This window comes from Gavia stellata, chromosome 17 (genome assembly GCF_030936135.1).
Source record: "Gavia stellata isolate bGavSte3 chromosome 17, bGavSte3.hap2, whole genome shotgun sequence".
NCBI lineage: Eukaryota > Metazoa > Chordata > Aves > Gaviiformes > Gaviidae > Gavia > Gavia stellata.
In genome coordinates, this window is record NC_082610.1 from 20,730,319 (window position 1) to 20,744,053 (window position 13,735).

At 54.6% G+C, this 13,735-nt stretch overlaps 1 protein-coding gene across 2 annotated transcripts in view; it reads left to right on the plus strand.

Moving 5' to 3' along the window:
* Nucleotides 1–2,640: 2,640 nt before the first annotated feature.
* Nucleotides 2,641–13,735, plus strand: part of HRAS (HRas proto-oncogene, GTPase) — a 43,983-nt gene continuing 32,888 nt past the window's right edge. For both annotated transcript variants that reach the window (XM_059826051.1, XM_059826052.1), the window contains exon 1: nucleotides 2,641–2,796. The gene's annotated coding sequence lies outside the window, so the exon portion shown is untranslated. The remainder of the gene's footprint in view (nucleotides 2,797–13,735) is intronic.

Consider the following 13,735-nt stretch of genomic DNA (forward strand, 5'->3'; position numbering starts at 1 on the left):
CACAATGGAGCTACCCTGCTTTGCAACAACTGAGGATCTTGTCCCGATATTTTGCTTTTTTTCTCCAAACACAGAAAGGGGGAACAGACATCTTTAAGCTATATCACCCTCTGTGTCCTCGCAAGTTTGTGTCATCACCCCTATGCGATTGTGTGGTTATGACTCACCAATAGGTGATTATGCCTCTGTCTTCCAGCAGTCTGCAAACAAGAAGTAGTCTTCAGGTTTCTTATATCCTGATGTGATCTGGCACTGAAGAATGAACAAGAAAGAGGCAGTTTCGGTCCCATCTTCTGGTGTTTCTTCTTGTAGGTCACTGAGAAGCCCAAGAAGCACGAAACTGAGGGTCACCCATAGCCGTGTCTATTACACTACCTATTTGTTTCTTGCTCCCTGGTAAGTTCTTCTGGGCCACCTAGGTACTGAAAGGTGTGAGCCCGCTTCCAGGGTGCTTCAAAAAGCAAGATTTCTGCACGCTCCAGTACCCTGCCTGCTCGCCAGAAACAGCTAAAACAAGACGAGACAGGTAGCGCAGAGAGGCGGTGCGCCGTGTGTGCGTGTGTCTGCCTGTGAAGAAACCCATCACCTTTGTGTGTGCTGCCGCTCCTGCTGTTGGCTTGCTCGGCAGAGATGCCGTGTTTCTGCGAGCTGCGGTCCTTGCTTCTGTGGAGAACCGAGAGGTTGTTCAGAATCAGGAGGGCTTGTTAGAAGCAAGCAAAGAATTTCAAGGTAGGTTAAAGCTTCAGCCTTTTTGTTTGGACCTGTCTGTTTGCGTGCTGGCTTTTAGAAACTGCTCTGGCAGGTTTGTTTGTGCTGGTGCAACACGTCTATGAGACCTGGAAAAACCTGCACATCTCTCTCAACGGGTATCCTTAGAACTCGCTTAATCTCCTCTCGCTACAAGCTCTGCAGGGCACGAGCTTTCTTTTTATTATGTGTCAAGTGTAGCATCTAGAACAATGGTTTCTAGATCCATTTTCAGATTGCTAGATACTTTTCTAATGGAAACAATAAATTGCGGCAGTGTGCTTGAAACGTACGTCAGAGTGAACAGAGCTTTTCCAGTACCAGGAATGAATACCTTATTCGTTGTCATATTCTGCATCAAAGCTTGATCACTTCTGCATGCTCCAGGATAACAAGGTGACTATGCAATCCGCTATCCCTTTTCCAAAGTAATAGGGGAATCACGGTGCCTAACAGTGGAAAATGTCTGGTAACACAGGCGTACTGCGACAGGGTGGGAAGTTCTGTGCTGACCGACCTGAATTCATGGAACGAAGCTTGAGTCCGTCAAGGTTTACTAGCTCCGATTTAGCAGTGCTCCTTGTGGGACCCAAACTGGCTCAGACAGAGCCTCTCGCCACGCTCGGGCCTTTGCCTGCAATTGGAGTAATTCTGTTCGTGCGGCGTGTACCTCTGCTGCTAAGCCTAATTGGACCCCAGCTGTCTTATACAGAGCCAATTCAGGTGTCTTGTCTTTTGTGGCCTGTCTAAATCGCTCCCGGGTAATTTGGAGTTGTCAATTTTTCTAGGCATTTCCAGGGGACGGATAAAAGCACCCTGTGAGCTGGGCTTAGCCTACGGGTTATCAGCTACGGACGGTGACTGGCGATAAACACTACGTTTCAGCAGTCGCTGCTTTTCCTTCCCCAAGATGCGCCGTTCGCCGGGCCTCCCCGGGGAGCCGAGAAAGGCGGCTCAGCCCAGCGCAGCCCCCGCGGCTGCGGCGTTGGGCCTTGCCTGGAGGGCGAGGGCAGGGCGAGGGCTCTCCCTGCCGCGTTACCTGGAGGGCCGTGCCCTTTCGACGGCAGCAGCCCCGTTCCCGCGGCCGGCGAGCAGCGACTCGCAGGCCCCGGGACAACCGGGGGGTTGAGGTGATATCCCACCCCGCACGCTGTGCCGGGGCAGCTTCTGCCGCCAGCCCGCTGGCTACCGGGAAAGCCGCGGCGCCCCTCGGTCCCCCCCGCGGGTAGAGCAGCCCTGCAGCCGCGGGGAAGGGCGGGCTGAGGGGAGAGAGCGGGCGGCGGCCGGCGCCTGCAGCGCAGCGGCCGCCGGGCCTTCCCCTCAGCCCGGCTGCGCGGAGCTCCTGAGGAGGGGCCGCCGCGGGGCGGGAAGCAGAGACACGGCCCCGAGGGGGCACGACGAGATCACCGCGGCTCCCGGGGGAAGGGGCGCGGAGGCGGCGGAGGGGGGGTCACACGCCGGAGCGAGGCGGCGGCCCTGCGGCCTCCCCCTCACAGCCGCCCGCCGCCACCGCCCCAGGGACCGCCCCGCGGCCAGGCCGCGGCGGGCGGGCGGTGACGCCTGATTGACAGGCGCCGCGGCCCACCCGGAGGGCGGTGGCGGCGGGGGCCGCCTATCAGGGGCGGTGGGCGGCCGCTGAGTGGCGGGTGGGCGGGGCGCGGGGCCTGGGCGTGTGCCGCGGCCGCCGGCGGGGCGCGCTCCCGCGCCGCTCCGCTCCCCCCGCACGCACATTGTCCGGGCGGCGGCGGCGGCAGAGCGCCCCGGCGCCCGGTGCCAATGCGGGGCGGGCGCGGCACACCGGGGGCGCCTCCACCACCGCGGTGGAAACTTCACCTCGCCGCCGGGCCGACGCGCGGCTGAAGCCCCCGGCGGGGCCGGGCCGGGCGGGGAGGAGCGGCGGGGAGGGTTCGCCCGCCTGGGGGGCGCCTCGTCTCCTTTGGTTTTCTTCCGTTGGAAGAAAAAAACCCCAAATAATATTATTATCCCGCTTTAAACTTCCGCGCTCCGCTCCCCAGGACGCGCATCCCGCCCGGCGGGGAGGACGAGCCGGTGAGTGACCGCCGGGGACGGGGCTGGGGGGGGTGGGACGCGCCGTCGCGGGGCGGGGGGGGGGGGCACAGCACCCACCGGCTCGGCGGGGCCGGGCCGGCAGCGCCGCCGCCACCTGTTAGCGGGGCGGCTGTACCCCCCGGGAAGTTTGTACCCCCGCCGTGCCCCGGGGGAGGCGGCGGGGAGGGAGGGAGCCGCGGCCCGGTGGGCGGTGGCGGGGCCCGGGGGCGGTGGCGCGGCCCCACCTGCTCCCCGGCCGCGCCGTGGCTCTGCTGCCTGGGCGCTGCCTGCCGACCCCGGCCCCGGGCGGGCCGCCGAGGGGCGGGGAGTGGGGAACCCCCGAGCCGCAGCCTCCGCACCCCCTTTGCCCTCCGTCCCCTGCCCTCCTCCCCCCCGCTCTGCACTCCTCCAGCCCTTCTCCCCCTCCCGAGCTGCCGCCCCCTTTCCTTCCCCCCCCCCGGCTCTCCCCCTCCCCAAGCTGCAGCCCTCTCCCTCCTCATCCCTCAGCCCTCTCCCTCCTCATCCCTCAGCCCTCTCCCTCCTCATCCCTCAGCCCTCTCCCTCCTCATCCCTCAGCCCTCTCCCTCCTCTTCCCTCAGCCCTCTCCCTCCTCTTCCCTCAGCCCTCTCCCTCCTCTTCCCTCAGCCCTCTCCCTCCTCTTCCCTCAGCCCTCTCCCTCCTCTTCCCTCAGCCCTCTCCCTCCTCTTCCCTCAGCCCTCTCCCTCCTCTTCCCTCAGCCCTCTCCCTCCTCTTCCCTCAGCCCTCTCCCTCCTCTTCCCTCAGCCCTCTCCCTCCTCTTCCCTCAGCCCTCTCCCTCCTCTTCCCTCAGCCCTCTCCCTCCTCTTCCCTCAGCCCTCTCCCTCCTCTTCCCTCAGCCCTCTCCCTCCTCTTCCCTCAGCCCTCTCCCTCCTCTTCCCTCAGCCCTCTCCCTCCTCTTCCCTCAGCCCTCTCCCTCCTCTTCCCTCAGCCCCCCCCCTGCACCCTCCTCTTCCCTCAGCCCCCCCCCTGCACCCTCCTCTTCCCTCAGCCCCCCCCCTGCACCCTCCTCTTCCCTCAGCCCCCCCCCTGCACCCTCCTCTTCCCTCAGCCCCCCCCCTGCACCCTCCTCTTCCCTCAGCCCCCCCCCTGCACCCTCCTCTTCCCTCAGCCCCCCCCCTGCACCCTCCTCTTCCCTCAGCCCCCCCCCTGCACCCTCCTCTTCCCTCAGCCCCCCCCCTGCACCCTCCTCTTCCCTCAGCCCCCCCCTGCACCCTCCTCTTCCCTCAGCCCCCCCCTGCACCCGCCTTTCCCTCAGCCCCACCTGCACCCGCCTTTCCCTCAGCCCCCCCTGCACCCCCCGATGCTCCCAAGGGGGAGCACCGGCCCCCTCACCCTTTGCCAAAGCAGGTGCCCGCCGGGCTCCAGCCACCCCCCTCAGAGCGGCCGCCCCCCGGGAGAGACCAGCTCGGTGGCAGCGCCAGGCATCAGCAGGCCGCGGGCGAGGCGCCGGGGCGGGGGCACGCAGGTGGCGGAGGCGCAGGTACGTGCATCTGCGAGCGGAGCCAGCCAGGTCCCCCCGATCCTGCCTGCCTGCGGCTCTGCGGAGCTGGCGGCACCTCCCTTCCTCCCAGGGACGCTCGCCGCCCGGGCTCTGCGGCGTGCGGAGGCTGCCTGCGTCCCGCCCGCCCTGCAAGGGGGTCCGGGGGCCCGAGCCCTTCGCCCCGAGCGGGAGCAGGCGCAGCCGGTGGCTGGCCGGGCCCATGTGGGTCCCGGTTGGGGATGCGTTTTAATTGCTTCGAGCAGTGGAGCGTGGCTGGAGACAAAAGAGCCGATGAGAAATCAGAGAGGACTGGCAAACTCTGGAGCGGCTGGAGAAATGCTTAGGACAGCTGGAAGCAGGAGGACGGTGCAGCGGGAATGGCTTGACTGGGGTCAGCGACCTAAGTCACGTCTCGTTAGCCTGCGCCCTGCCAAAGTTGCTCTTGGGTAGGCCTTTGAGATGCAGAAGGGGCACCAACTCCCGGTGAGGCTTTGTCGCGACGTACCCCGCTCTGGTTGGCGCGGGTAGGTTGCGTGGGTTGGAGCAGGAACTGGTTTTGAATGGAGAAAAGCACGTGCAGCTCTGCGCAGGTTCAACTGAAGAGTTGCTAGAGGGTTGTACATTGGTGGATGTTGGTTTCTCCTGGTCAGAGTTGCTAATGCCTTTATCCTTGCAGAGCTCCAAAGTATTTTGATTTTGCAGCTGGTGATTTGCGTGATTTTCCCAAGTGTTTATAACGCAGCCATGACTTCAAATCCATGTGTGTGTCCCCCCTCCATGCATCTGGTCCTTTCCTTCTCCTCGTCAAGCGTTTTCCCTGCATGATTAATAACGTGCCAACCGCTTCGTTTCAGCACCGGGGAGGCCGATGCTGGTTGAATTCCCTGTTCAATCTCCTCAGTGGGTCTGGAGGCTGACGGGTGCTGCAGAAGAGTCTGCTTTGGGGTGGGAGCTGTCAGCATGTCTTTTTTTTTTTTTTTGTCTTAGTGAAGCTCTTCTTTTAATTAAAAAGAGACGAAGTATGCATGGTAATACCCTCCATGTTTACGTAATTCTTGCTAATTGCAGGATCGCTTTTATCTCAGTTTGGGATATCGCTGTCCTATTTAAATAGGACTTACAACCTGAGGGACACTTTTCTCTGCCCCAAGGAGTTACCCTTGGTGTGGTCCTCTCCTGTGGCGGGTTTGGTTCTTGGCTGCTGTCAGTGGGGAAGATAGCGCAGCGGTGGGAATAACCTTGGATTTCTCTGACGTCGACCTGGAAAGCGATGGCCGCAGTTGCCTCATCGCGTCCGGTGCCGCTTCTCGGGACTCCCTGGGAGACCTGCCGCCACGTGCGTGGAGATGGTCTGCCTTGGTGGCTTTCACCCCATGGTCTGAGGACTCTCGAGGGGACTCCCTTGCTGTTGTGTTGGGCCAGGGAGGGGAAAAAACAGGCTGAAAAATTGCCGATTGACTTTTTTTTTTTTCTTCTTTCCCCCCCTCATTCTTGTAGGGAGGTTTGCAAAAGGCTGCTGGTCCTTGGGAAGCTTCTCCCTGTGAGAGTACAGGTCCTGAGGCATCCTTGTCCACATTGCCGTCCTTCCCCTAACTTCCCTTCCCTTTAAGGGGAGCAAAGCTCAGCTCACAAACGTAAAGGTTTGCTTCCAGGCTGGAGATGGCACCCACCGCCCCCCCTCCTGCTGCTGGTGCACCCCCTATTTACCTTCCTGCTGCCCTTGGAGCTCCCCGGGTTTTCTTGGGGTAAAAAAGCTTGATGGAGTAAAAAAGTTGAATATGGGGGAAATAGTGAACAAAAGAAAAACCCAAGACAAAAAGTCCCGCCTGTAGAGAGGGTGATGGAGGGAAGAGGTAGAAATGTCTCGTCTCCAGTCTTTCACGTTGTGTTACGCTGCTGTACTTTTTGTCGGTCTAGGACAAGCAAAACAATTGTGCTCCGAGTGCTCTTTATCTAATTGTAATTTATTATCATCTTTCTAATTTAATGTTTTTGAAGTATAAACCAGAGCTTATTAAGCAGCAGGTAAAAACGTTGAACGTATTTGAATTTTACCTGTATTAATCTAATAATAGATTTATGAAATTATATTTTCAGCTGTATAGCTGATTGAAGACCACAAAAGAGCATTAATCAAATAAATTATTTGACAAATACAGATGAGATTGAACAAATGATCTATTTGCCAACTGCCGTTCAACTGCTCTGCCATGGCACGTTCCTCTTTCTCTTATCTTTCCCTTCCAGTTTTCATTTCACATTTTCATGGTTTATCTTTTTCTGAACTGTCCTCAATATCTGTCTTATTTAATTTTTCCTTTCCCTACATTATTCTTTCTCTTTTGTGTCATGGTTTTCCTTTCATTCTTTCTTCCACCTCTTTCTTCAACCTCTCTTTCTATGCTTTTTACGTCTAAATTAGCCAATTTTCCTCTTTCTCTCCACCTTCCTGGTGGAGATTTTTGTTGAACACTTCATAGCCAGCTCAACTGAACCTGGTATGTGTTTAAACCCGTAAAAATGTAAAACTGAACCCAAACTGTACGTGAGTATGAAGACGTTTGCTCGGTGGTAATGCTTCTCTGCCTCTCCCCGGGTTTTCTGGCTGTTGCGGGAAGGGTGTTCCTGCAATTCTGGAGGTTTTTCCCAGCTCTTGCTTTTGCTTGTGCTCTCCTTCTGCCTTGTTTTAAAGTGAATTTGACTTTGTATCCTAAGGAAACTAGGATCAAATGGCAGACCTCGCTTTGTTCGTTGGTTGTGTATCTGTATGCGACCTGCTTCTGTCCGCCGCCCGACCAAGCCAACCTCCGCGCTGGGCAGTCCTGGCATCGTCCTTCCTCCCCTCTGGGGTTACATCCAGGAGGTATCTTTCAGCAGGGCAAAAGGAATGAGTGCTCAGAAGGTTTTTGGGCTTACCTGTTACTTCTGGAGTCTATATGAGTGTTGGGTTGATGAGGGTAAGTAGTAAGAGGTGAGCAGGTTATCGCGCGTGACCAAGCAGTCACAATATTCAACTTAGATCTAGTATTCAAAGATTAAAGTCTCTTAAAAACGAAAGTGCTGTTATAGAGAAGTATATAATATAACCCAATATATTTGGTTTGGTTTTTTTTTCCCTCTGGATGAAATCTATGGGGGGATAATCTCAAAAACAATGAAAGGAATAGAAAACTCTGTATTTCAGGGGAGGAAATTTGCTATGCCTTGGCAGTAAAGCTCAGGCAATCCAGAGGAGTGTGATGGGAGCGCTCGGAGCGCATGATTCGCCTCCGCTGATGGTCGTGGTGATGTTGCTGCAGTGAATGAGCTAAGCCGTGTATGTCATAGCTGTCTACTTTAAGTACTGGGAGTTACGTGATGATGCCCTCTCGTACCCGTAAGGAAAGGTCTCTGCTGTACTGAAGTTAAGTTACACCGCTCCTCTACGTCTCGTGAAACGTTTTGGATAATGCTGGGGTGCACTGACGCAGCGAGTGATCCAGGCGGCACGGCGTTGCGAAGCAAAATTGATTGGGGAGGATGGGGCCAAGAGGAATATTCTTTTGCAGTTAATTATTTACTGCAGGGAGAGAGGGAAGCTGATGATGTTTGGTTTATAATTACAGATACCCAGAGAAAAATGCTTCAAGGTGATCCGTTTTATTCTGTGTGTTGCCACCTATTTCTTGGTCTCTCTGTAACGTGAGACCAGCACTGTTTAATGACTGGTTCAGTAAAAGCAAAACTTCGTTATCAACTTCTCACTGCCGGAATATGGTTTTATAGCTTGCTGTGTGCGATGCGAAATGGTCTGAGCGCCTACGGAGGGAACAGTCTTTCCGTGCTCACTGTCTTAATGCACGACCCGCCCGTGGTGCCCGTCTGATGGCAACGTGGGCTCTTGGAACAGCTCCTCTCTGTGCTGAAAGGTGACTTTGGTTAAAGGGCAGGACTGTGAACCTGGGAGTCCTGACCCCCTCTCTGGTCTTGGCTGAGCCGGTTGCCTTATCCCACCGGGCTCGCCGCTTCTTCAGGAGTGATAGCGACCTGGCGGGTACCCAGCCTATCTGCTAGAAGGGGGGTGTCCTGGGTGGGGGGGTGTCCTGGGTGAGGGTCACTCTGATAACGCCGAGGCAGCCCAGGTACTTGCATAATACAGCGCTGTGGGCCAAACTATAAGTGGATTTTTTTCCTTTTGCATAGCTAAGCACGTTACAGATCAGACTGCTCGTATGGAAGTTAAATTCAAGAGCTGGCGGAGCTGAGTTTAGATGTGCGTGTGTGGGAGCAGTAACTCGATGAATACAAAAAAAGAGACACTGCTGCAGCGTCTCTGGGAAGATGCCCGTACGTCTTCTGCTTGTTTAGCATCTTTGAGAGAACGGCAGACGTGAGGGAGAAGCTGTGGCCTGTGAAATGACGAGGATGTTGTCCTCTTACTGGGAGAAGGAGAGGAGCGGGATCTAAAAAGCCAGGGAGCGGGTGGGAAATGAGGGATGCAGGTGTGCGCAGCGGGGTCTGCTCTGGGCTGCCCTGTTCTCACTGGGTAAGGCTCCGCAGGAAGAGAAGCGAGGAGGAGATCAGCGGAAGAAGGCATTGTGGAGGCTGCCGTTGTGCAAGGTGGAGCGTCGGCTATCCTGCCGGTCCAGGGTGAAACGGAGCATGGCCATCCGGCAGCGGGAGTGCATGGGATCATCTTCCCTGAGAAAAGCAGACGGGTGAAAAATCTCCAAAGGAGAGTCTGGCTAGCAAGTGCTTGTGCCCCGGGCAAGTCAGGATCTTGTTTAGAGGCTTGCTGAGAAGTGAGCTCCGTTCATCAGCGCTTTGTTGGGGTAACAGGCTGCCGTCATGTAGGCTTGCTCCAGTACCAGTGTTGAGTCTGCTCTGACGCTCCACGCTGTCTTCAGCAGTTCTGTGGCTTGCATCCAGCTCTGTTCAGTCTGCTCCAAACCATGTGTGCAGAATAAGCTTCAATGTATGAAATTGGAGTCTGCAAATGATGCATTTTGTCCCTTGTCGTACCCTAGCTAGCCGCTGCAGCAGCCGGAGCGGTTCTCCTGGTGCGGCACTCGCTCCTGTATTTCTATAGTGACCACAGCATCCCTGCTCCCTCCCTGCAGCTGCCTTTGCTGGAGCAAGAATGAGGTGCTGGGGAGCTTAGTGTTATGTGAAGGACTGGAATTCATCCTCTAGAAAAAGGAGAAGGCTGGGCTTGAGAAACCAGGCTTTGGTTGGTATGATAAATAGATAAAACAGTGGCTCAGTATAAGTAAATAAACCACCACTGTTTTGTGGAGGTATATATGGGACAGACCCCGGCTTGTATGTGTGCTAATCCTGTAACTAACTTTTCCATTGTCTCCCCTTGGATCTGTGTTGATGGAACAGCTCATTTCGGGTCCCATGGTGTTAGGGTCCCGCTGCGAACAGGACTCTCTCCTCTGTCGCACGCAGACCCAGCAAACGCTGGTGGAAGCAGGAGGTACCTCCTGCCTGTGTGTGCGTGCACCCCCCTTACCTCCCCGGCTTGTGTGCGGAGGCTGAAGATACAACCTTATAATATAACCTTGGTCGCGCAGGGTTTCTCCCAATCTTGTTTCCCCCGGCCTTTTCCTGATTTGCATGATATTGTACGAGGCCAGCCAGCTTTTTCTGGAGGGCTTGTCCCACTTTCCACGCCGGCAGCCTTGGGCAAGTGGTCTGCTCCCTGACCTGCTTCGACAGGCGTGTGCTGGCTTCTTGCTCCGCTGATGCGGGAGGGAGTACGAAGATAAGTGCTGGGGGTCTGGGCAGGGGGAGGACGTTGTGGTGCCGGTCGGCGGTGCGGCCTCCCATCTGGCAGTCAGGGGTAGCTGCTGGTGGATGAGGACCTACAGGCAAATCCCTGCTCTGCTTTCTGCCTCATTGTTCTGCTGGGGGACGCGGTGGCTGTGACTCGTACTCGTGTCTATGAGGCTCAGATCTGCTCTCTCTACTCCTAGGAGTACAGATGTATGTCCTCCATCCTGCTGTACTCAGTTGCAGCTGACAACTCTGTGGCTCTTCTGGTGGCCCCCGTGAATTCCCAAACATCAAGGTATTCATTCTCAAAACACACATGTGCTGGAAAGAAATGACCACCGTGACCGTGGTGAAGGTGGGAAACAGGCGCGAGAGAGTCAGACCTAGATCTGGAAAAGCGCTTCTGCTCCTGCTTTTCCACAGAAGCAAGGAGGCCCTGTTCTGGTGTGGCTCATAGTCACGGGGGCACGTGCAGGGTCTCGCCGGGTCTGTGGCAGAGCAGGGAGGTGGATGGATGAGGGTGGAAATCTCTTGGCTGATCCCTGTGCAAGATGCAGCTGGTACTGTTGGTACCACGGTTCCTTGTGCAGAAGGGACGAAAGTCACAGTATTCATCCCAAAAAGCCACCGCAGAGGCAACGTCAGAACGTATTTGTGAGAGTGACTGGCAAAGTTGACGCAGACATGTTGTCCAGTGCTATATCAGTTCTGTGTTTCCATCCCTGCAATGCACCCAGTATCGAAGGATCAGTGGCTACAGACGTCAGGCACCTAATTAGAGGTGTTTTCAAGTGTGAAAAGCATTTGTCTGCTGAAAATACTGTCCCTTTATGTATCTCAGTTGTTCATTCGGAGACTAATGTCATTCCACAAACTCTGGTAACGTTGACCAAGACTCAAGGAAGGGAAGGAGGCAGAGGTGTAGACTGTGCAGGGAGGTAGGGCTGTGTAGAGCGCGGCCTGGATTCGACGTGCAGGTGATGATCTGCATGGGGCTGCTGAGCAGATGCGGCGACAGAGACAATCAGTTGGCGTTGGACGGGGAGGCCCACCAGCTGGCTGCCTTGGAAACGTTGCCGTTTCCCTGCCGAGACTTGTGATAAGTGGCTGAGGATGGAGGCTGCTTTGAAGCACACAATTTTTTTTTTTTAAACTACTGACAGTGGTTATTTAGAGCAAGGTGCTTTTTGTGGGAATACCACTGCAGCTTAACTTTAGCCTCCAAGAGATTGGTTTGTTACGGGATCTTAGGACTGATCCTCAGCGGAGTGTCATCATAAGCCCATCTCAGCCCTCCTGCCATGGGGCTGTAGACCATGTCAGCAGCCCTTCAGTGTGGGTCTAACAAGGCGATGCCTCAGTGGGGTGAGAGCATTTCTCTCCCTATTTATTTTGTAGCAGGCACGAGGAGGATACAAATAGGAGGAAAATGCCTTTTCTTGTCTGATTGCAGCAACTCCTGTCATGGTTTTCTTCCTGAAATCATTTCCTATCTGCCATCCCAGCAAGAATGTGGGCAGTTGTCCTGCAAGGAGGAAGGCTAGGACTTTCAGACCCTGAATAACATTGCTTAATAATTAGTCATCTGACCCCCAGAACTGCTGCGCCTGATTAGCAGGGGCCGGACGAGATGTCCTCTGCTCCACACTCCTTCCACGATGAACGCATTAATCTGTACGCGTGAGAGAGACTACTTCCTCCATGTCAGTTTACACCTTTGCTGTTCCTCCTCTTCTGCGGGGTACGCCCCAAGCAGCCACCCTCTTCCAACCTGGGAAGTGTCCAGGCCTGGCTACTCCTCATATCTGCTAGAAAGTGAAAAACTGCGCTCCAAGTGCCAAGTTCTGGCTGTGGAAAGTGAGTTAATCCATGAGTTTCTCTTCCTTCTTGCTCCTTCCCAGTGTTTTGCTGGTAGATACGATCACTCTTACCGCTTGTGGGTAATGTGTCCCTACCGCAAGTATCTACCAGTGCCTATAGCCAGGGCAGACGCTGGGCGGGGAAAGGAGAGGCGTTATTACGACCTCTTGTTTTACAGCTGGGGAGCTGAGGAATGGAAATCCATGTTAACAGGAGGAGCCTGGAGAAGAGAATAGAAATTGTTGTCCTAGTCCGGTGCTTTAACTACAAGATCAGCTTCCCCCTTCCTTTGGTAACTGATGAGCGTCAAAAGATTCAGCACCCAACTGTTGACATGTTGCTAATCTGATTTTCTGATGAGTGAAATGCTTTTTCATCACAATGAAGCCTGAGAAGTGGGATTTTGTTTCCTTTTATCATTTCAAGCAAGGTTGTCTTGTCTGTTGTTTTAATATTTTAGGTATCCGGTCTTAAAAGTGATGCAAGTGGAGGGCTGGAATAGCAGTCCTTCCCGTGTAAGTCTTCCAGGCTGTATGTGGGGCTTGTGTCTGCAGAAATGGATAGATATCCTGTGGTAAAACTGAGTGTCTTGGCTTGTTGTGGGTTGGAAAAACAGTAAGAGAATTTGGGCAATTGAAAAGAGATGTTGTAGCCCTCCAGATGGGGATTGATTTAAAAACCAGAGGGCTTTAGGGTCTTGATTTGTGTTGGCAGCAGATGATTGCAAAATGAGCCATCTCCCTTTTGGTCACCTGCACCGAGGCAGTTTTTGTGGAAAGATCTAAAAAAACAAGATGCAGTTAATTGACCAAGTCTTTGAGGATAAAAAAACTTCCCAGGGGGGAAAAAAAAAAAAAAAGGTAGATTTCTTCAAGAAGCCAAAAAACACTTTACTGTTTCTCAAAGCAGTTTCCGAGGCACCTAATCTAATCGTTCCAAAACAATTCTTTGGCAGCCAGAACTCACATATTTTAAAAAACAGTGTGGAAAGGAATTTATTGTGACAGTTTAATTTGTGGCTGAAATACAGTCACCTTGGGGTAATTCAGAGCAACCGTGGAGTGGGTGATAAAGCTGTTCAGGAGGGGAGGTGAGTAAAGGGAGGCTGCTCAGATGAAACTGCCGATGGAAGATGCCCATGCAGAAGTATAATTCCTGGAATTTAGGTTCATCTTCTTCCTCCTTTGACTCTAAGGGAGCTGTTGCCCGTTTCCATCTTCTGAACAGGGCAGTTGTTGCTGAGTCCTTGCCCGTGTCCTTGCGGTGGCAGCAAGGGAGGTTTTGGTGGTGATTCTCCAGGGCAGGTGGTAGGGAAGACCCTCTGGTACTGGCCACTTTTAGAGATAAAATGGGTGCGGAAGAAAAGGTGGAGGATTACAGCACGTAAGGTACAGCTCCCTGTACCTTCTAGTTCCTGGCTGGGGACTTCTAAAGGCCCCGGGCAGCTCGCTGGATATTGTAGTCGCCAATCCATGGGTGTAAATTGAGCTGCATAAAGCTGGCCATTTTAAAGAGAAAACAAGGCAATTGCAGGACACTCTCGAGAAGGCAAAGGAAAGCCTGCCTGAGTTTTAGAGGGAGATGTGCAATTTGAAAAGAAAGAGCTATGGAATTGCTTCTGTAGCCCTGTTTAGGGTCCTCAAGAAGAGCGTTGTCTGAAGTGTGCTCCTTGTGAAGAGGTGGGAGGCTGAGTGCCTAGCAGAGGGCTGGGCTTTTTCAGAGCATGCTAGTAAGTACGTGGTTTTTGGCAAGCCCTGCAGTTGCATTGCAACAGGGTTACGAGGTCTTGTTCAAATTCTG